The sequence below is a fragment of the Camelus dromedarius genome, chromosome 1, assembly GCF_036321535.1.
Source record: "Camelus dromedarius isolate mCamDro1 chromosome 1, mCamDro1.pat, whole genome shotgun sequence".
NCBI lineage: Eukaryota > Metazoa > Chordata > Mammalia > Artiodactyla > Camelidae > Camelus > Camelus dromedarius.
The window spans coordinates 78,244,316-78,267,988 of NC_087436.1; the positions used below are offsets into that span (position 1 = coordinate 78,244,316).

Genomic DNA, 23,673 nt, shown 5'->3' on the forward strand with positions numbered 1-23,673 from the left:
TGAGTTCCACCTGCACAAGCTCTCCATGTGAAAGGATAATAAGAGATGATTAAAGTGTTCCCCAGGGCTTGGGGAAACCCCATGCTTTTTTTTTTTTTTTTTTTTTCATTTCTTTCCAACTGCCCTGGGCCCATTTATTCAACAAACATTACTGAGCACTTATGTTGCAGGCATTAGGTCGGGTTCTGCTGGGATGATCTCTTGATGAATGAGATATGACATGTGCCTTGAAGAAATAACAAGCAAATCTGTGAAGCTTCTCGTGTTCTTTGAAGAAGTGCTACTGAGTTCTGACTCTGGTTTTCTTCTCTTCTGTGTCTTCCATCCTCTCTGTGTGATCTCTTCCTTTGTGTTACTTCTGCACCTTGTACATATTTCCATAATAGCCTTTTTCACATTATATTGCACTTATATGATTATGTCCCTTGCCCCGGGGAACTCTGGAATCAGAGGCCATGCCAGACTCACACTCCTATTCACAATGTGAATTCACAATTTACACAAACTCATATTCACAATGGCTGGTACATAATAGACTTTTTAAAAAATTTGTTGAATATGAACATAATCCATCACTTCTATGGCTTCAACTACAATCTATATTATGCTCTCTTTTTTTTTTACTTTCTAAAAATTTTTTATTGACAGTTGATTTACAATGTTTTGTTAGTTTCTGGTGTACAGCATAGTGATTCAGTTATACACACATATATATTCCTTTTCATATTCCTTTCCATTATAGGTTATTACAAGCTATTGAATATACTTCCCTGTGCTATACAGTAGGCTCTTGTAGTTTATCTATTCTGTATATAGTAGTTTGTGTCTGTTAATCCCAAACTCTCAATTTATCCCTCCCCCCTTTCCCCTCTGGTAACCATAAATTTGTTTTCTATGTCTGTGAGTCTCTGTTTTGTAAATGAGTTCGTTTGTGTCATTTTTTCAAGATTCCACATGTCAGTGACATTATATGATATTTGCCTTTAGCTGTCTGACTTTCTTCACTTAATATGATAATCTCTAGGTCTATTCATTTGCTATAAATGGCATTACTTCATTCTTTAAAAAATATGGAACACTTCACGAACGTGTGTGTCATCCTTGCACAGGGGCCATGCTAATCTTCTCTGTGTCATTTCAATTTTAGTATATGTGCTGCCAAAATGAGCATTGATGTTCATTCACAATGTGTATATTCATCCCTGACTCCCCTCCCAAGCTTCAAATTCATTATTTCCAATTGCCTATTAAACATCTCCCCTGGAATGTTGCACAAGCATTGACAACTTGACTTGTCCACAGCTGTATTCCCCCACTGCATACCTGCCTCCAATTGTTCATATCTTGGTTAACAGTGAGACCATCTATTCCCTCTTTCAACCACAAATTCCAGTGTCTTTTTTGATTCTTATCTGCTCCCTCCCTATCACATCTTACAGATGTGACTACAGAAAACTCTCAAGTCATAAAATTTTCTTTTCTGCCACTGTCTTAGTTCAGATCCTTGTCACCTCTTATTTAGCTTCCCACTAGATCTCTCTGCCACCATTCCAGCCTCTACATTACCGCCTGATATTGCAGAATTTGATTCTGTAAGTTGACAGTTAAGAGATCTTTCCTTGCTCTCTAATGCCTGAAAGAAAATGTCCCTGTTTCTGAGCATGGTATCTACTGACAAACTGATTACAATTAGTACCATCAAGGCTAGATTCTTTCCACTACACATCCTATAATCTAGGCACATAAACATTTGATTGCTATCTGGGTAAGTCAAGGAGACCTCCAAGTCCTTGCACATACTATTATATTCCCTCTGCCTGAAGTCCCTTCTCCTGAATCACCTAGCCAATTCCTACTTCCCTCTGCAAGGATTTCCGACACCACCAAGGGCAGTTAATGGTTTCTCTTCCTGTGTTGCTAAAGTTTTTAATTCTCACATATTTTATAGTTTTGTGACATAATTCTTGCTGGTGAGACTGAAAACTCAGCAAGTACTAAAGAAGTCAACTTCACTCATCTCTGTTACTCTGGGCACGGTCTGGTATGAGGTAGACAGTCAATGAATGTTTGATAGAATAATGAATGAGTCACTAATTTAATAGTCTAAGGCGAGTTTAAGATATACTTAAGCACCAACTGTGTAGAGGGTAGCTGAAGCCATGGTTATGATTTTAAGTACCTAGGAAAATGTATAAGAAATAAGGGGTTGGGACAAACCCTTCAGGAGCACTGATACTTATTAGGATGAAAAGAAAGAAGAATCAGCTAAGGAAATTAAGAAAAAGCAGAGGAGTGGAAGAGCCAGAATGTTGTCACAGAACAGCACTTCCTCAAAGGAACTCTTCCTGATCTCCCAAATCAGGACTAGAACCTCCTTTATGTGCTCCCTCCTCATCCCATTCTAAACCCTGTCTGAGTGGCTGCCACAGCACACTTTAACTGTCTACTTGCCCTCACAGAATATTAGTTTCCCAAAAGCAGGGACTATGTCTTATTAACAGCATATGGTATCATAGCTACTGGTCAATAAATATTTGTCAAATAATTGAAGAGGTGAATAATTAAATAAGTGAGTGAAATGCAGTCAAGAAATCACATAAAATGAGGATTGCAAGATGCCCCCTGATCTTAGTATTTGGGAAGATACTGGGTGACTTCTATTCTTGTATGTTACCACATATACCCATGTAACTCTCATGTGTTTCACATTGGAAGGTTCAAGAATTTTAGATAAAATGAAAAGCCTCATGCTTGTCATTTGGCCTTCCTTCCAAGAGCAAATCACTATGAAATGGATGGATGGCTCTGAAGAGATACAGACAGGCTTTATCCAATGGTTTTCACTCAGGAAACATAATATAGAGTCATTACCTCCCTTAAGAGGTGGAAAGTTAAATACATAATTTCAAAATTGCTTCAGCAAATAGTACTCTCCTTAAGCCAAGGGAACTTTAAGAAACTGTAATCAACTCATCTCTTAGTGACCTTGAATTTTTGTCTCTTATGTCCTGTATATGTTATAATCATATGCCCTCTATTTGAGGAATCACTGCAAAGAGGAACCACAAATTATCGTATCATCATAAGACCCCAAGTTGTAGATATCAAAGGAATATTTGTATGATAAATCTCTAGACAAATGAATGGAACAGAACCTCTGACAGATTGGTAATGCTTTGCTTTTAGATTTACAAATGAGAACTTGAAACAAAAAGGATTGGAATTGGAAAATATAAGTGCAGCCTGTAAACAACAAATGCCCTTCAGAACAGGAGGTGGGGAAGTAGAATGGGATGTATTTCAGCAATTTCTGAGAGTTGCTGAGAACGGAAGATTCAGCTCTCTTAGGCCTGTGCAAACACAATGATGATATGATGTAAACTGCCTTCCACCCTCTGGTCCTTCCTGACTCCCAGGGGGGGCCCCTCTGCGTACAGGGGGAGGGGCTCTCAAAGCAAAGGTGTGTGAAAGGAATTTGCTCTTATTTCTCAGCTTTGCCCCTTGGAAAGTTAAGGGAAACGGACTAAATCCTTCCTACGAACTGCATCGTGCCTGGGTCTCCAGGACCCTGTGGGCTCTGATTAGAACTATGTTCTGAAACTGATACACTGGCTTTCTGTAAGTTAGAGACTTGGAGGAAAAATATATATATATTTTTTTAATTCAAGGCATTTTGAAAACTATTTCCTAGAAAGGTCTTCCAGAAGACTACGGGAATCCAAAGGCCCCGCATGAGCTGTGCTGGGTGGGTCCCAGGCAGCACTTACCCAGCCCTGTTTACTCCCAGAGCCCACATCCCACAGAGAAGCCACTCACATCTCAGCTGCAGCAAGTCTCACTCCATCCTTTTAATCACAAAGATTGAGGCTGGAATTCAGAGAAACCACTTCTACATTGTTCAATTCAACATTTTTAAAGGCTGTCAGAAAGAGGGCTAAGTTCTCTGGGCTAAGTCAGAAAAACCTGGTGTTAAAGAGAAGTGGTGTACCCTGAAATATCAATATAATATGGTACAGAAAGTGTCGGGTTTGTGATCAAAATACATAAACACACAGTTTTCAGCAGTGACTCATACTAGCAGTATGACTTTGTACAAATGACTGAACTTTATGGGCCTCAGTTTTGTCTCCTGTAAGATGGAAACAAAAACCCACTTCATAGCATGAAAAGGATTAAACACAATCATATATGCATGGCCCATAGCTCAGACACCAGTGGACATTCAACAAATATTGCTTTCTCTTCCAGTCTGAGCTCCTTAAAAAATTACACTGGAAAAGGAAGTTTATCCGTCAAACAACTTTTAACACGGTACTGACCACCGATAAATTAAGATGGATATACCGTATCAGATACAATACCGTATAGCATCAAAGACATCATTGATTATAAGACATCACTAAAAAAGAAAAAGTGCTACTAATCATATGTTGCCATTGATTCCATGAAGCATCACAATTTCAGAAACATTAAAATATGAAAATATGCGCATATTTCCATAAAATCAATGAAGTACACTAAGTATCTAGAATTCCAGATAAGCTTGGAGATACAACAGAAGCAAGAACCAGGAAACAAAGAGTCCCATATTTCCCTTCTGCAGCTTAATCTCTTTCTATTGAGGGGGAAGAATCATGAAGGTGTAGACCAAACAGTCTAGCAATTGCTCAACTGGGTATTCCTCTAAATACCAGTTTGCCCAGTTTACAGCAGTAACTAGATATGCAGAAACACCCTTTGAGGGAACAGGCAAATGGAAGAGTTTGGAAGCTATCACCATTCTCCTTTTAAAATCATAGTTAATTCCCATCCCCTTGTTTCTGATGTTTGCATTCAGGTATTTAAAGTGTGTACTTCTAAACCTGTAAGGAGCCAACTGGTAGTTCTGAGGCTTGGAGGCGGACACAGAGTACTCCTGACCACTTATGACCAGTTATGTGACCTACAGCGACATTTAGTGGTGGCTCCCTCAAATTACAACCAGGTGTCCCAAAGGGGTGGGACAATTGCTCGAGCGGAATGACTAAGCAAAATTCTCCTTTATTGCGGTGTGAGGGATGTCTCCATCATCTTGCCTGACAGAGGTTATTAAGAGGTCTTATGGACGTGGCACTAGAAGTGGTGGCAGCTAATATCACTGCAATCTTTAACATGCTTGACATTTTCTGCATATCCTTTATTTCATTAACAGAATCATGGAACTGGAGAGAGACCCTGGGGATTATCTAATCCAATCCTCTTATTTGCAGATTATAAAACTGCGATTCAACTAGACTAGCCCAAGGTCATACAGCTAGGCAGAGGAGACCCAAGCCTTGAACCTGGCCTCCCAGTTCCAAACACATTGTTCTCTCCATTAAATTACTTTGCACAGTTTAGAGTATTGGCTATGCATGTTTTTGGCACTTACTGACTGAGCACTCAATATGTGATGAAGTGTACTGAAAGCATATTTACAGACCTGTTAAAAAGTTTGAGATAAATTAGGGATTGATATATATAAAGAAGAAAATCAATGAAAACTAATAATTAACACTTTTATAGCTCTGACTGCCCTAAGAGGTAGGTACAGTTATCCCCATTTTACAGTTGAAGAAATTGAGGCATAGAGAGTTTCTGGTAATTACTAACTCCAAAAAACCCCTGAAAGTTACATAGAAAAGTAAATGAAATCATAGCATACTCCATTGCTCAGCTGTAAATGAGAGTAACGTAGGCTTAAAAATACAAACCACAACTTTAAAACATAACCATAATTGGAAGACATCAGGGGAAGTATGTGTTGAAGAACAGAGCCAGGGAGACAGAGATTAGGGATATAAGAAAACTGAATCATCAATTTCTGTAGTAGACATCAATAGAAAATATCTAAACTGAAAAATTAAGACAAAAATAACAACATAAACATCGAGATGTTTATATGGATGTAAGTCCAGGTGAAAAGGAGACAAGAGAGCTAAAGCGGCTGCCTATGGAGAGACGATCAAAGGTGGGGGTGGGTGGGATGGAGTACTGCTGTTTTTAATGATAAGGCTTATAGAACTGTTTGATACTTCCATATAGGTGCATTAACACTATGATGAAATATAAGATCAAGTTTTAAAACTAAGATATAACAAAGGCAAATCAGTAAAAATACTGCTTTCAAATTATATGTAAAAAGGACAATGATGTTTCACAAATATTGAAACAGGATGTTTTGCACAATGATCTTCTCGTGTCACTTGATGAAAGATGCAAAACATCAACCAGAGAGTCCGTGCTCAAATAAAGCCTTGTTTCTATAATTGAAAGACTAGCAAATAAACACATATTTATATATTTAAGTTGAAATAAAGTCTTTTGTTGATGTATGTATTGCTTTTTACTATTCTCCTCTTTACCTGAGTTTTAACCAACCTGTACCCTGATGGTGTTAGTGTAGCACTGATGGATGCTGCGGTGTGCCACTCAGATCCCCTCTTCAGAACTGAGGCCAGGTCAGAGCTGCTGGGAGTATTGGCAGCTGGTGGCTCTCAGCTGAGTCCCTTTCTCATGATTGCCTCCAGCCAAAAGGTGCCACTTAGCCCAAGGTCACCGACCCTTTTCCAATAATGGTCAACAGGGTGGTATAAAGACTTGGCCCTCTAGACATGAGATAGAACAACTCTGAAGTGACATCCAGATCAGAACTCTGCGGGGAATCAGCTCAGACCTATGTTGGAACTCCTCAGTCCTGCCTGCTTCCTGCTTCCTCCCACCCACAAGCGTTGGCCTCATACAGGCAAGAGGGACTCCCCAGGAAACTTCTTATGCGCAAATCTCCATGTCAGAGTGTGTTTCCAAGGAATCTGACATAAACCAGTCAAATAAGAGCCCTTTTACTGTTCCACTAGATACACTACTATCATTATCTTGATGTAAGAGACTTTAAAGACAAAAGCTCTTGACTCTTTTACCTTCTTTTATTTAACTTCCTATTTCAGAGCGTTTTAAACGGTTCATGTCATGTGCTTTGATCTTATTTCAACAATGAAATTTACCTTCAAGGTAAGTTAATATTTGTTTGAATATCTACTATATACAAAGTACAATGGAAAGTGAATAGGGGGAGGGCAGAGGAAAATGCACAATGAATAAGTGAATGACTAAGACACAGTGTTTTCTTCCTTGTTGAGTTTATAATTTGGTAGAGAGATCAAAATGAACAATTGCTGTGAAAACTAAAATGTACCAAAGAAGTAAAAAGTGCTCAGGAAGTTCAGAGAGAAGATGATTTTGTTAGTTTTGTATTTGGTCGGTGGTAGAGGACTGGAGAGAGAGAGCAGGTGGGACGTGAAGTGTTGCTACAATTTCCTGCTTAAACCACTCGAGGTCAACTAGCCTTTCAACACTGGGTTGGAGTCTGGCAGATGAAAAAGGCAGATAAGTAACTTCAGACAGACATAACAGCCAAGAGGAAAGGCTTAGATGTGTAAAGGGTGGTGGCAGTGTTTGGGGAAAAGCTACTAATCCAGACTGACTAGAGCATTGGATGTACAAAAAGGATCAATGAAGTCAATGCTAGAGGGGGGAATCCACCTGGAAACACATCTTCTTGTTCTGTTATACTCTCCAAATCAGACACCCTCAGATAAGGACAGGGGCCTTGACCAAGCCAAAGATCATCACACATCTTTGGATATGTCATAAGGAAGGCTGGTGACTGCCCTTCGGGCCCTGGCCAGCTCAGCAGTCACGAGGCCACTACTCACTACAGAGGCATTTGCTTTTCTGTTGATCCACTGTGAACGTCCTAGAGGGATTTTCAGTCAAACCTCTTCCCATGAGTTACTTTGAATATACTATTCCATTGTTGTTTAAAAAAAACAAAAACAAAAACTACAGCCTCTCCAGGCCAGGGGGGAAATGTTTTAAACTTTTTCATCAGCTAAATTTCTACAGTTATCTTTTAGTATTTCTAGAATTTCTTCTTGCTATCAGAGGATGATTTTTTTTCATAGAGTATTTTGGTGCTTGGTTATGTATATTTCTAAGTTATCAATTCTTATTTAAAGATCCAACAATTTCATTACATGAAAGCAATTTAATTCCCTGCTGATGAATATTCTTACTCAGTGTCCTCTCTTACTCTATACTTCTACTTACTTTGGCCTAAAATCATAAACTGTTAGAAAACCATGTTCCAATTTTTATTTATGAGGTAATGAGGAAGGCAGTTGTACCCTCTCCCATTCTTGATAATTAGTGATCTAATCCCAGCAATCATTAAGAAAAAAAAAAACAACCCTGACCATGTTTTCAACAGTCACAGCCATATTTATTATAGGAAGATGTCATGTTTATAACTTTGGACTATGATACAACTCACACCTTCACAAACATCCCAAAACAAACCTGTTCTATCATAAGGTAGTCTTTGGAACATAAACTTCCCAAGAACATTTCAGGCCATTGTACAGCAATACTGCCAGTTGGCCATCAATTCAGTTCCAGCATTGACACCCCTTTGCCCATGTCATAGTACCTTATGTGCAATTATTTGAATATTTCATTTCTTCTTTTTGTCCCCTTTTTAAAAAGCAAAATGAAACAAAAATCAATTGATTCATATGCTAAATTTATGATAAGAAATAAAGATTTCATGAAAAGTATGATACAAAAGAGAGATAAAGACAGGACATCCACTGTAACTACTGTTTAATATTATATTAAAAGCCAATCCAATATGAAAAGAAAATGAAATGAGCATAAATTTTGGAAACAGAGACAAAGTGCCATTGGTTGCAGACCACATGGTAGTCTGTTCAGAAAAATCAACAGCTCTAAGAGCTAATAAGAGATTTTAGCAAAGAAGCTAACTAAAGATCAATATAGAAAAATTAATAGATTTCTTATATTCCAGAAATTATAGGAAATAGATAAATCCTAGGAATAAACTTAACAAGAAATGTAGCTGACTACTTAAGAAGTAAACTACTGAACTTCAATTAAAGTCATAACAGAAGAATCAATGGAGAAAAATACCAAGTTCTTAGATTAAAAAAATAAAAGAAGCAAATTTTAGCTCTATTTAAAGTGACAAATCTGAATGTTCAGTGAGAACATGATGGGACTTAAGTCAACTGTGTGTTCCATGGGAAAGAAAAAAATTAAAGAATGTGCATGAAATATGATTAGGATTTTAAAATACACTTTAGCTTTGTAGCACTAGCTCTCCATCTGACCCCATGGCATCATGAAAGTTTGAAGTCCATTGAACATATTTGATGCATTCAGCTTTCATATGAATTTCAAGAATGCATTATTTCTGAAATCATACTAATTCAGAGCTAATTCTATTTCAACATAGCGGTATAGGCAGGTATTCAAGTAAGGACATAATTCACAAGAATACACCTATGTCATAATGCTCATGGCTAGTTACTAAAAAATTATTTGAAATTTAGAGCAAAATTCATTGATCTCTGCTATAATAGGAGAAATAATAAGACACATGAGTCATGTCTCCATATAATGCAATACTATGAAAACCTGAAACAAGGCAAAATGAAGACCTAGAGAAAGAAGAGATTAAATATATTTTAGTGAATGATTAAATATGTAAGCACTTAAGAGGGACACTAATCTATCCAAAATATGGAACAAGTAGCAAAAAGATTGGACCAGGTTGGTCTGGGTGGTGGAGCTGTCCAGCTAACAGCACTCCATGCCAACACTGCCGACTTTGCTCTCCTGCTGGAAATCTCCCCATTTTCACCAAGGAAGGATCAAGGACTTTTAATTCATAACTTAAGGGAAGGAAGCAACCTATTGCTGTTCAAACTCTCATAGTCACAGAAAGGTTCGCCACAAGGGGCACAAAACTTGTTATAAGATGATAAATGTGGTCATAATTTTACATTTTCACATCCAGTTATTCCTACCAGACTCTTTACTCCTAAGTACTTAGGAAGAGGTTTCCAGACACTGTCATCAGAAGTATGTGGAACCTACTAAACTGCCCAAAGACACAGAATTCAACTTCTAAAATTTAACCAAAAACAAAGGGAACAACATACCAATTCTCTCTTTAGAAATAACTGGTAATTTCACTTAGAAAGCATTACAGAAGAGCAGATGGGCTGAATTCAAATGTAATTATTAATAGAGAAATTCATAAAGGAGAAATTATTCAGTTATAACTATTTCTAGAGAAATTAATTATGGAAAGAAATAAAAATGAGTAAAATCAGGACTTCACATGTTCTTCAAAAAGTGCACCTTTGTCTTGGATTATTATCAACTCTCAATGTCAGACTCTAGGCCAGTTTGTTCATGGGGGCTGGCCAAGAAAGCCTTCTTTGGTGCCAAGATTCTCTGGCCAAAAATCAGCATGGGGACATCCTTGTGTTGGTAATCTCTAGCTAATTTACCAGTAGTCCAGAAACTCTACCTTCAGTCAAAGTGGCTCATATCTGCTCTCAATTAACAGAAAACCACACACTTACCATCTCAGCTACACATTTGCAGGTCTTCAATGTAAAGTTCTATAATTAGTGACCATGACCTACATCCTCATGGGGTCTACAGGTCTCCAGTCCAAGAAAAGGTTTGGGCTTATTCCACAGTTCAACATATGTTTGTCTGACTGCACAGTGGGACAGAAATCTTGCCAAATACCCTGGCACTCTTCAGCTTGGCTATCAGAAGACTAAAAACCATACAGCCACTTTAAGCAACCTGCCAAGGCAGTAAATTGGTACATCTCCTCCAAAATTTAACTCAGAATGAAATAGACTTGTATAATTTCCCAATCTATAGTAATTCAATACAATATATCAATAAATTTTTTGTAAATATATAGAAGCAAGAGACTCTAAATCGATGTAGAAATCACCTACCCACATTCTATATAGCACTTGTTCACAAGGAAAATTAAATATATCAGAGTAATTGAGAACAGTTTTCATTCTGTTTAAATCCAGAGACAACAATCAAAATTTCAGTTTCTTTTCTAAGTCTCTCTTTCTCACTCACTGTAAGTTTGTACATGGTGTCTAGAAAAATGGCAGCACAAACAGGTACTCAGTAAGTATTAATATGTGTTGAATAAACAAACAAATGATCTCTAGAAGGAGCCCACAGCTCCTCCCCCATTTTTCTACTTCCACTGCTAAGGGAAGCATGTGATGGGGATGGTGGCAGCAAGGACAGTATTGGATCACAGACAGTTACGTTAGGGGTATAACAAGGGTTAAAGGTCTGCCTTCTGGGTAATTCAGTGATTTAGAATCCTGACTTCTTTTAGGATTCTCTCTCCTGCCCTCTTCCTGTTGGATCCCCAACTGCTAACCAACAGTAGGGGGCGCCATTCTTCTCCTCCCTCTTTTTCTCTTCTTCCTTCATCCCCTCCACATCCCCTCCTCAGAAAGGCAAGCAGACATTAGGGGTCAGACCCAGGATAAATGAGCTCTGTAGAAGCTGCCTTAGTCCTTAGTGCTAGGCTACCAGAGACATGTCCTCCTTCTCCTTTCACCCTCTTTTCTTACCTCTTCTGACCACCGGGATGCACATGATGGTACAGAGTGAAACTAGAGGAAGGAGGCTGAGCAAGTAGTAGGGGCATGTTTTCAGTCTGAGCCTCAGACCTACTTTGGGGAAGGGGTCATGCTCACTGCTGTCCAGAAGACTTAAGAGACTACAGGGTGGTTTGTGACCTAAAACCTCCATAACAAGGAGAATGCATTTGTCTAGCCTTGATTGTGTGTGTGTGTGTGTGTGTGTGTGTGTGTGTGTGTGTGTGTGTGTGTATCTTTTTTTGGGTAAATGACTGGTTAAGGATTTAAAGTGCTCAATCATGGTCAAAATCATCTTGACATAATTAATAATTAACACATAAATATATAGAGCAGGAAAAACTGCTCTCAGTAAACAAGATTAGACCATTACCACTCCAAAAGACTCAGATGGTGAATACAACATTACATCTTTAGGGCATCACTGTACGATCGCACAGAGTGAAGTAAGGGAGAGGTTGGAAACTAGTCCCTCTTGAAGACTTGAGAACAAGACAACTTGTATCATCTATGAACAAGCAGTATAAAGTTCATTAACACCTTCAAGAAGATGATAGTCAGGTACCCACATCATCTATAACCCAAGTGAATTTCACCGTAAGTAGGAGGAGAACCGAGAAGCAGTCCTTAGAAGGCCCCAACCTCACCTCTAGGTACAGTCACTTTCAGACCTGCCTTGGACCATTACTTTTCCTACACTGGGACATGTTAACATTCCCTATTGACAGCTAATCTCTAATGTCTTCAGTGTAGTACTGCTGACAACTATCTTGCACTTGGAGCACTTTTACAGGCACCACTCCCTCTTCTAGAGAAGTCTAAAAAGAAGCCAAAGCTTATGTGAGCCTAAGAGTAGCTACTTTCTACCAGGGATTAAGTTGTACAAGAAAGAAGGCAGGGCAGCTAGACAAGGAGACATTCAGACTCCTAATCTGGTTCTTATGATGTTCTTCATTATTTTATTTGAAAATCATTCTGAAAACAGCAGAGGCATTTTCAAATGTTATTATAAAAGCAATCAGTTAACATTATTTTACATCATCTTCATTTTAATTTTCTCATCCTAGAGTTTATTATCATTCAGGCCGGCTCTACTTCTAAAATCCTAAACTGTAATATAATGATCTATGACAACAATCATCTGCCCATCCATCTTTATTATTCCATTTCTCCAAACAACTCATTAAATTGTTCAAAACTCCCAAATCTGTATTTCCATTCATAGATGTACCACTATTTCAAACCTGTGTATAATTTTCTTAGATCTCCTCACCTGGGTAATTTAGACATACAAACTCAGCACATCTAAATTAAATTTAGCAGGCTTCCTCAGGAACCCTGCCCTCTCCTTGAGCCCTATGCTTCACAAAAGCCAATCTCCTCATTGTCCACTGAATGGGCACTTCTAAAAGTTTCCTGACTCTGTGTATTTGCTCATGTCTTCACCTGAATTGGTCTTATATTTCCTCATTTCTACCCAATCCCTTCCTAAATCTGCTCCCCACCCCAGCAACATGCCTATTCAGCAATCACTCATCTGTTCAATATACATTTGAATTATTACCTCTTCTCAAATTCCTTCCCCACTCAGAAAGATGGCCATTCCTCCTGTGAGTTCCCACTGACTGCTATATGTTCCGAACACTTAACAATGAAGCACAGATTATTATTATATCATATTGGGGGAAAGATTGTAGAAAACCATAAGCTATTTTCAACTCCAAAATAAATCTCAGGCACCCTGAGACCTGCCACAGTGTTAATCTATTGAGTCATGCTCTCTATCAAGAGTAGATTGAGGTGGAGCAGGTGTATGCTCTCTAACTTGGTGATGTCTAAGAAAGAGGAGTAGACTTACGTGGTAATGGGCTCAGATAAGGCAGGCTGGAGAGGTGAGTTTTGGCCTGGAAACATGCTTCTGCAGATATACTTGCAAAACGATTTGTAAAACAAAATTAATATAGTCATAACCTTTCCCTTTCCTCTCCTTTACCAGAGAAATGGGTCTTTATGGCTGGGACAGCTACCAGGTCTGGGTCTGTCATTGCACTGAGTTGAGGTACAGGATGAATTAGAGGACAGAAAGAGTCAGAACAGCTAACAAGATTTGTATCTAGAGAGAAGAAGAGGGGAGAGGAGGAGAGACGAGATCCAGAAATGCAAAGAAGACAATGAGAAAGATACACACAGATGCAGATTGTTTGTGGCAGAGTCCTTTGAGGAAAGAAGTTTGGGGAGCAACTACCATGCCATGTGAGACATCCTATTTCGTTGAATCTGAGATGCTACTGCTCAGAAAGGACATCATTATTTTATGTATTGACGAAATATAGAACTGAAAGAAAAAGAGATGGGGACAGAGTTTTTGTTTCCTTCCTTAAACTGTGTAAAGAGGCTGAGACACTTACAATTAAAACTACTTTCAGTACTTTTCATTGTGCTACTGGACAGGTGTTTAGAGTTTGGGTTTTGTTTTTGTTTTGGGGGTTTTCTGGCTTGTTTTTAAGTGACAGAGGGCAGAGATTAACTCAAAAGCAGCTCAGCTTTATATAGTTACATTTGACTTCTTAACATTAAAAAAACAGGCTTTTCAGATCCCTCTTCCCATATCCCTTTGTGGTACCAAGCTGAAAAGGAAAGAGCAGCCTTACCGATTATTGCGGCATAGAGATACAGAGGATTACTTGTGGGCTTGGAACAGTCATTAAGTCTATGAGTTATTATCATTATTAAGAAATGATGATAGCAGCTAATATTTTTAACACAAATCTAAGCTTTTAAATGAATGAAGTCATTTAGTTTTCACAACAAACTGTCTAAGATAGATAGTTTAATATCTCTATTGAGGCACAGAGAGCTTAAATAATCGCCAAAGCTTATATAACCAATAAGTAGCAACACCAAGGTTCCCATCCAGCCAGTTGGCATCTCACGCCCATGTGGTTAACTACCACATCCTCTTGCCTCATACTGTTAACACACAGTATGTATTTTCCTTAAATGGAAGCCATTTATTACTCTTCCCCGTGGAGGAAGCCGATCAAACAATGTCTTTGTGCAGCACACTTCAGTCAGTAAATATATACCTAAGAGCCTGGAATAATGAGGAAACCAGTCACTCCTAAGCCAAATGATCCACTGAAACTTGCATAGATAAATGAATACTATTAGACAAAGTGAAGATGGGATTTCCTCCAACTACAGGTATTTTACCCTAGAAACTAAAGAGCAAGTAAATATAACCAAGAACCACAGTTTAAGATATTTACAGAATAAAGTAAAGACTAAAAGACCCTGGTGAGAAAGCTGCAAAGATGGAAGAAGATTCTGTACATTTTGACATTAAATTATGCAAATCATATGCAAACTATGAAAGGCTGCATGAAGCCAGGGAAAGAGAATCTGCGGCTGTTTTCTTCTTCTTTTCAGCCTTATGTAAACATCTTCTGAAGTGAGCAGTGAGGGTATTGAATGTGAATCTCACAATAGTAAGATTTTCTAGGAACTTGAAGTCTAGCTCATAGAAAACTTCATTAATCACATATTCAAAAATGTAAATTAATCCTATAGAAAATGTTGTGATCTTTGTATCACTATGATCATTTAAAAACGGTTTTTAAGTACGTTTTAGGACTCCCTATTTCCAGACCTCAGCCTTCAGACAGCATATCAGCTCCCTTTTGAATGAGTACTCAGAAGCAGAAGGATCACTTAATCAAAAGTTATGCATGTCACATTAGACTTGGTGTCATAAAGGTGAGAAGACTCAGTCTGACCATGAATATATCCTAACTCATACACCAGCGAACTAGATGACAACAAGCCGTATTTGATTCTCTGAGGTCATTCGCATTGGCTAACTCCTTTCCCTGGGAACAACTCATTCGACACCATATCATTTTGACTTCGGATGAAGACATGAAAAAGCCTCCTCTTCAATTCATTCCAGTAACACAGAACAGCTATTTCACTGCCTTTTCTGTTGAATCTATAACCCTTGAGATAAATGAAAAAGAATACCTCAAGCTAAGAAGAAACAGAAAAGGAGATGCACAGAAAATATGATGAGCATGGAGAAAGCCAATTAAACAAGTCCAAAAAGATTCCTGCCAGTCACTTCTTTAGAAAGAAAATTCACCACAGGAGAATGGAGATAGATGATTAAAACATGATTTCTGCCTTTAATCTTCTCAGATTTTTTAACTTTCAGCCAGAACCCAGGATATGAAATTTCAGATTTATCCAAGCACAACAGTCCTGAAGGAAGCCCAGCAATTGTCAGCTAATCAAAATAATCCATCCTGTTACGAGGGAATAGAACATGTCCTATCCTTTATTGGCAGAACAGGGCTGGAGATAGTCACCTTTCTTTGCCACTTAAGCTCTCTTAAAATGTAGGGGAGGAAGGAAACAAACTCACTGGGTGACATCCATAAAGTATTAGTTAGCACTGGAGGAGACGGCAGGGAAAGTGTGCAATTGCATCACTGGTCAGATGAAGAGGAAACAGAAGGAAACCAAGGCCAAGAGATGCTAAATGACTTTCTGAAAGTCACACGGTAACTTAATGTCCATGGAATGGGACCCGGCCTGATACCTATTTTTTTACTTACTATGCCAAATAATTTTCATCTAAGGATTTTAATTATTTATGTGTAATTACTTATGCTATCATAAATAGTCAGCTGCCGATTACATGTTCCATTAAAATTAGTGTTGATCATGTCATTCATTCCCCTTGCTTTAAACATCATTTTATCTCCAAAAGATAAAATTCAACACAGGTAGAACATGAGTTCTTTCACAACTTAATCCCCCAGCCTAGACTTCCAGACCTCCCACCTCAGACCTTATATTCCAGAAACATCAAACTGCTTATAGTTCTCAAAATAAGGAAGATTATTTGACACTGCCTTGGTTTGCACAGGCTCCTTCCTCCACCTGACATGCTGTTTTCCCACTGTTTTGGGAAAAAAAACTCTTACTCGTCCCTGAAAACACATCTCTTCCCTAAAGACTATGGTTCAACATGGAATTAGTCAAAGCCTCCCCTGTACTTTCAACATCACTTTGTTGCTGAGCTAATCACATAGCTTAGCAATTATTCCTTCCTCTGTCTCTCTACCAAACTGGGACACCGCTAGCGGACAATCCATCACCTTCCATCTTTACATCCCCAGCTGCGAACACATAAGTACTCAGCTAATATTTGTTGAATAAGTGAATGGTATGGGGGCTAAAATAGATGCCATCATTTCTATCTGTCTTATTTTATATCAGAGAAAGCTAGTTCAAAATACAGTTGACAGCAATCAAGGAACTGTGGTAAAGCTAAAGATTAACACTTGCAATTATTACCCATTTTAAATTAGCATAAAAATATATCAAACCTGACTATGCAAAAGGGATTGCAGCAGAGAACAATCTATACACAATGTGCATTGATTTAAGCAGGGTTTTGTTGTTTTTTTTTAAAGAAAAGCTTTCTTGGAACAGGTGACCTTTAATACCACTTAGATTTAATTGCAAATACTTTAGTACCTGATGCCTATTAATTTGTCTACCCTGCCAGAAGCAAAGCCAAGAAACCACAACAAAAGAAAAATAAACCTTTAAATGCAAGCGACTGAGAACTGGCTCTGAGTAACAATTACCTTGGGTAATGTAGAGATGCTAAGTAGCCAATACAGTCCACTAAATAAATTTCATTCTCAATTATGGAAAATAAGGAGGGCAAAATAAGAAAACTTCATCATTCATTGTACATTAAAGGACTCCAAAGGGAAGTATAGATTACTTTGTTTTATTTTATAGAGGAGAAAAGCCCAGCTTCACTGAGGCAATCTCACCCAGCAGAAAGGGCTTTGCCTGCATATTCTTAGCAATCTGCTTGCTATCAAGGGGCAGGGGCAGGGGATCCAGATACAAACTGCCAAGGACTGTCTCTCCAGTCATTGTAGAGGTCACGCCAATGATAGATAGCAAGCCGGTGGAACTGACAAAATATTTAGCTAATGACTGACTCTTCCTGAAAATTGACTGGATACTAACCTTGGCCTCAATAAAATATTTGGAGCCCCCTTAATGCTTTGAAGTTGCAGCATACCAAAAGATAAATATTCTAGGCATGCAGTTCTTTTCCTGAAAGTGAAAGTTCTTGTCAGTTCTCAACTTTGGTGAGTTCAAGCCCATTGACTGGCCATGGTATCAGTTACCTACTCCTGGAGCTAAAGGCAACGGGAGTGGAGGGAGGCAGTGTTCAGTCCCACCCAAATAAATAGCCCAGGTAGGAAAAAGGGTGTTCACTAAAGAAAAAACAGAGGGCTGTTAACAGAAGAAGAGAGAGTGAGGGAATGGGTGTTGGGCAGGTGACAACATATGGTGTTCATTTCAGAATCTGAGAAAATAAAGGACTGCTAAAGGAGAGAGTGTGGAGAAAAGGGAACCCTCCTACACTGCTGGTGGGAATGTAGTTTGGTGCAGCCATTATGGAAAATGGTATGGAGGTTCCTTAAAAAAACTGAAAATAGAGCTACTATATGATCCAGCAATCCCACTCCTGGGCACATATCTGGAGAAAACTCTAATTTGAAAAGACATATGCACCCCAGTGTTCATAACAGCACTATTTACAATAGCCAAGACATGAAAGCAACCTAAATGTCCATCAACAGATTATTGGATAAAGAAGCTGTGATATACATATACAATGGAATACTACTCAGCCACAAAAAAAGAATGAATGATTGACACTGGCAGCAACATGGATGGACTTAGAGAATATCATACTAAGTGAAGGAAGTCAGACAAAGAAATACAAATATCATATGACATCACTTATATATGGAATCTAGAAAATAATACAAATGAATCTGTATACAAAACAGAGACTGACTCACAGACATAGAAAACAAACTTATGGTTACCAAAGGGGAAAGGGAGTGGGGAGGGATAAATTAGGAGTATGAGATTAACAGAAACACATTACTATACATAAAATAAATAACAAGGATTTACTGTATAACATAGGGAACAATATTCAGTATCTTGCAATAACCTATTATGGAAAATAATCCAAAAAATATATAAAATATATGTATATAACTGAATCACTTTGCTGTATGCCTGAAACTAACACAGTATTGTAAATCAACTATACTTTAGTGAAGAAGAAGAAGAGGAGGAGGAGGGAGAAGGAGGAGAAGGAGGAGGAGGAAGAGGAAGAGAAGAAGAATTTGAGAAAGTTAAGGAATGTTAAAAGGAGATCAACTAATAAAGATATAACGACAACTATCTCAGGGGGAGGGTATAGCTCAAGTGGTAGAGTGCATGCTTAGCATACACAAGGTCCTAGATTCAATCCCAGTACCTCCTCTAAAAATAAATAAATAAGTAAACCTAATTGCCTCCCCCACCCAAAAAAAAAAAATTAAAAAAAAAAAGTACCTCAAGAACTTCAAATATGCTAAAACAGTATGTAGATTTATGCCATGAGTATCAGGAGAACAGAACAAGGACCAAAAAGTAGAATTTTAAAGAGAAAGCTTTAACATAAGGAAGAACTTAACCATAATACGAGGTGTTTAAAATTAAGGAAGCAGCCCTAAGACAGATTGGTTCCCCGTGACTGAAGCGGACAGGCAGAGACTCTTCCTCCCTCCCACGTCTCTCTCATCTTAGGAAAGAAGCTGCTCTGCCCCCTCTACTCACCCTTTCATGCTCTTCTTCTCCCTGGGAGGAGAAGGCACCTGATGCTCACTGTAATACAGCCAAGGCTCTCTCCAGACTCTCTCCCTTGCAGAGCTGCCTATATACAAGAATCACATCCATTCTCCTCCTCTTGTGCGAATGCTCCCAGGATGGACCCTGCAATGGCTGGGGAGAACTCCAGTCATCCAGCGTTAGGGTCTGCACCTGGGCAGGAGGCTCAATCCCAGAGATAAGACACAAGAAGCCACTCTGACCACAGGATTCTGAACCACCTTTGCCAGTATTAGAGTCAATGTTTGACTCTTATCTCACTTCCATGTGTATTCTAAGTCGCTCAGAATTTAAAAGGAAGGGGAGTGTGGTTAATTGGCTCCCTTAATCCCTCACAATTTTCAGAAGTGATTCAGACTTGGCCTAGAAATGGTGTCTGGAGTGGGGATGTTGTTTGGAATAGTCCACTAGACTTCCTTCCAATCTATAACACTAGTTATGCAAGGCAAAAAGGGTCACTGCAAATAGCCAGTAATTATTCGTACATGTCTATTCTTCAGAAACAGTCTGAGACTTTTACCTGATGGCAGACCACTAGAAAATCCAGTATCCTTTTATTGAAAACTGACACTGTTTACCTCAGGCAGTGGGATTTAATGGAATTCACTGTCTCTAAAAGCAGAAAACCTGATTCCTACCTCACTGAACAGCCATATGGCATTTATCAGTTAACCCCTTGGCTCTAGTTAACCTTTGCGTGAAATAAAGTAACAATGACAACATTTTACTACAGTGTTGGAGAATTGCTGATTGGGTGTGTAGTAGTATTTATAAAATAGTCATAATATGCTAAATGCTAAAAAGGGAATTTTACCTTCTAAAAGTGAACGGGTTATTGTAAAAAAAGATGATTTGCTAAGTTCTCAAACTGAAATTAGCAGAAAATATGGAAAAATGCATGCACTGGATCTAGAACATCCAAAGCAATATTGAAAAAGAAGAATAAAGTTGGAGGACGTATACTACCTGACTTCAAGACATTAAGCTACAGAATTAAGATAATGTGTTACTGGCATAATAATCAACAAACAAATCAACATAACAGAATAGAAAGACAAGAAATAGAAACGTTCCTTTAATTTTTTGACAAAGACAAAAAGTCACAGCAAATGTGCTGTAATAACTGGATATTCATATGCAAAAAAATGAACTTTGACCTTTACTTCATACCAAGTACAAATTAATTTGAAATAGATTGCACACTTCTCACCACAGTTAAATAATAAAGCTTTTGCAAGAAAAGGTAGGGAATATCTTTAACACTTGGAGGAAAATGAATGTTTCTCAGCTGATCTTCCCAGTAAAAAATGGGTAAGATCTCAGCAGATCTCTTAGTAAAGTAGTTATATGAAAGGCCAATAAGTACATTTGCATTCTCATTAGAGAAATTTTTTAAAAAACCAATGAGATACCAGTAATATCCACCAAGATGCCTAAAACTAAAAAGACCGTCAACACCAAACGTTGACAAGGACGTAGAGCAACTGAAATGCTCCTGTAGTCTGGTGGGAATATAAAACAGTACAACTGGTGGTGTGCAGGAGCTAGTTTGCACTGGTTCACAAGACTCAGTCCTGCACATCTCTTCCCATCTTAGCTCTTAATGACTTCACACTGGTAGCCTGAAATTGGCCATAATGGGAGTATTTACATCATGAAATTGGCAATTTTGCACTTGTTGTTATGGGTAGTCTTCATCATCATTGTCTTCTCCATCTCTTCCTCCTCCTCTACCTCCTCCTACTTTTCCTCCTCCTTGTTTTTTGGTTTTTTTGTTTGTTTGTTTGTTTGTTTTTCCTTTTTGGAGAATCAGTTGATAAACATTTACCAACATATCACTGGGTACAACAACTTTAGGATAATTCATGTCCATTTCTTATAAAACTAAATATACACCTACTCCCTGACCTAGCAATTCCACAAAAAATTTTCTACAGGAGTGTTCATAGCAGCTTTACTCATAATAACCAAAACCTAAATATAGCCCAGATGTCCATAAACAGGAGAATGGAGAAACAAACTGTGGTATCATCATATATTAACTAGTTCTCAGCAAGAAAAACAAACACACACTACAATGGATGAATCTCAAAAACACTATGCTGAAAGGAAGAAGCCTTACAGAAGAGTATATATTGTATGATGACATTTATATAAAGTTATAGGACAGGCAAAACTAACAAGGCCAAAAAATAGAACAATGGTTGCCTTTGGGGGTGGAGAGTGGGGCAGGGACAGCCTGGGAAGGAGCATGAACGTACTTCCTGGGGTAATGAAAATTCTGTAACTTAATAGGAATTTGCATTAAACAGGTACAAGCATTTGCCAAACCCAGTGAATACACACAAGCTTTGGGTGTTTCACTCTATGTACATTACCTCAAAAGAAAAATACTTAAACAAATATTGAACTCTAGTTAATGATTCACTTGCTGAAATATTTAAATGTGTTCTCATGTCTGAAACTTTAATGGATCACAAAAATAAGATTGGTGGATGGACAAAGAGACAGATAGATGGATAAATATACGATAAAGTAAATTAGTAAGATGTTAATGGAAGAATCTAGGACATATTATGAGTGTTCACTATAAAATTCTTCAACGTTTCTGTGTTTGAGATTTTTCATAATAAGGTGTTGGAGAAAATCAGTAAAAGATAAAATGTATAGCTCTTACTTAATGAGTCCTTATCATTGCCATGTAATATGCTAGATGTTTTATAAGCATTATCTAATTTAATCCTCCCAACCATCCTATGTTAGATACCATCATCATTTCCATTTTCCAAGTTTAATCTGTCTCATCCATACATTATACAAATCTCTTCTCTGTATGGAAGAAACAGAAGGACAAAAGCAGAACAAAAGTCAAAAAGAAAGTCAACTGGTAATACATGAGTGATGGGAATATTTGGTCAGAATCCCTGCTTTACCATCTTTTAAGACTAAATTACAAGCAGCACTGGGTACATAATTTGTGGAGCTTAATGAAAAATAAACATGAAGGACTTCTTGCTCAAAAGTTAAGAATTTCAAGAAGGTAGTGGGGACGGTATAGCTCAGTGGTAGAACCCATGCTTAGCATGCACAAGGCCCTGGGCTCAATCCCTACTACCTCCATTAAAATAAATAAATAAGTAAACCTAATTACCTCCCCCTGAAAAACTTAAAAAACGAAAACAAAAGAATGAACAAAATTTCATTAAAAAATCAATAAGAGAAGAAAAAATTTTAAAAAAAAGAATTTCAAGAAGGTGACCATAGGGCATCAAACCAAGTGTGGGGCCCTTCTTCAATCCAGCCCCATGTCCCCACACCCCCATGACGCAGACCCTGGATAAGGAACAGAAAGCTTGATGTCATTAGGATTACTCCAGATTCCTCACAACATCAAACGACTCCTTCTGTGATTACATTTTTTCTTGTCTCCCATTCCGGAGTCAGGGTTTTCATACCCAAGATGCAAAAAAGGCCAGCTGAAACCTGGGTGGTCATGACGTCTGAATACCAAAGCTGTAGTAAGTCCCTATAAAGTCTGTTTTGTGTTCTTGCCAAAATTAAGACATGTTAGTCATAAAAGGCACTGATCTTCTCTCAAAGTGTTAATCACAGACAAGACGGGATGCTGATAGATCATCCTGCGGAAGTAAATAGGTTTCAAAGAGGCATCTTTGGGGCTTTGTCACCAGCGGAATGAATGCGAGATCGATCTATCATTCCGCTCCAGCTCCAAAACTGACGGGCAGTCGGGGAAGGTCTCCTCTGTCTATGGGGCTGCCTTTCACCCTCAGGATTTCCAAGCAAAAAGCTCATTTGTACTTTAGAAAACGGAGACGATGGCACCAACTGAACATGCTTTAAAAAATAAAGCTCCCATCCATTTCCAGGCCTCGACAATTTAGCAGCAGCCTGGCTGCCCCCCGCCCGGGCTGCCGCTGCCATCGGTAATTCCCAGACAGACATAAAACACAGCAGTTCTGCTATGGATAATAGGCTGTTCATCCACTGAAAAGACTTCTATATTTTTTCATGTACTGTACAAAATGCTTCATTTCGACTAGAATCAAAATGACAAATCCTTTTACATCAGAGTTCTGCTGGCTGCCTCGGGAAGCTGAAAAACACTGTCACTCAAGAATAACCGGGAGCATTTTAAGAAGCCCCAGCTGGGGAAAGGCATGGAGACCTGACTGGCCTCCCTCTTCATCCTGTACCAGACACTGCATGGGTGATTCACATTAGAATGATCACTCCCTCAGCCTTAATAACTCTATATTCCAAAATCTGTCCCCAGATTACTCCATTTAAGAGACCTATCTGAGAAAGGTCACACGAAGATGCAGCACAGGAACGGGTTGCTCTGAGGACTTCCAGG

The 23,673-nt window shown here is 38.4% G+C and overlaps 1 protein-coding gene and 1 non-coding gene across 2 annotated transcripts in view; both read right to left on the reverse strand.

Moving 5' to 3' along the window:
• RASGEF1B (RasGEF domain family member 1B) overlaps positions 1–23,673 on the reverse strand; it is a 492,806-nt gene that overhangs the window by 328,717 nt on the left and 140,416 nt on the right. The gene's annotated exons all lie outside the window — the stretch shown is intronic.
• LOC116149108 (U6 spliceosomal RNA) lies at positions 1,065–1,171 on the reverse strand. The gene has a single exon (XR_004132717.1). It is a non-coding gene; the product is annotated as a U6 spliceosomal RNA (small nuclear RNA).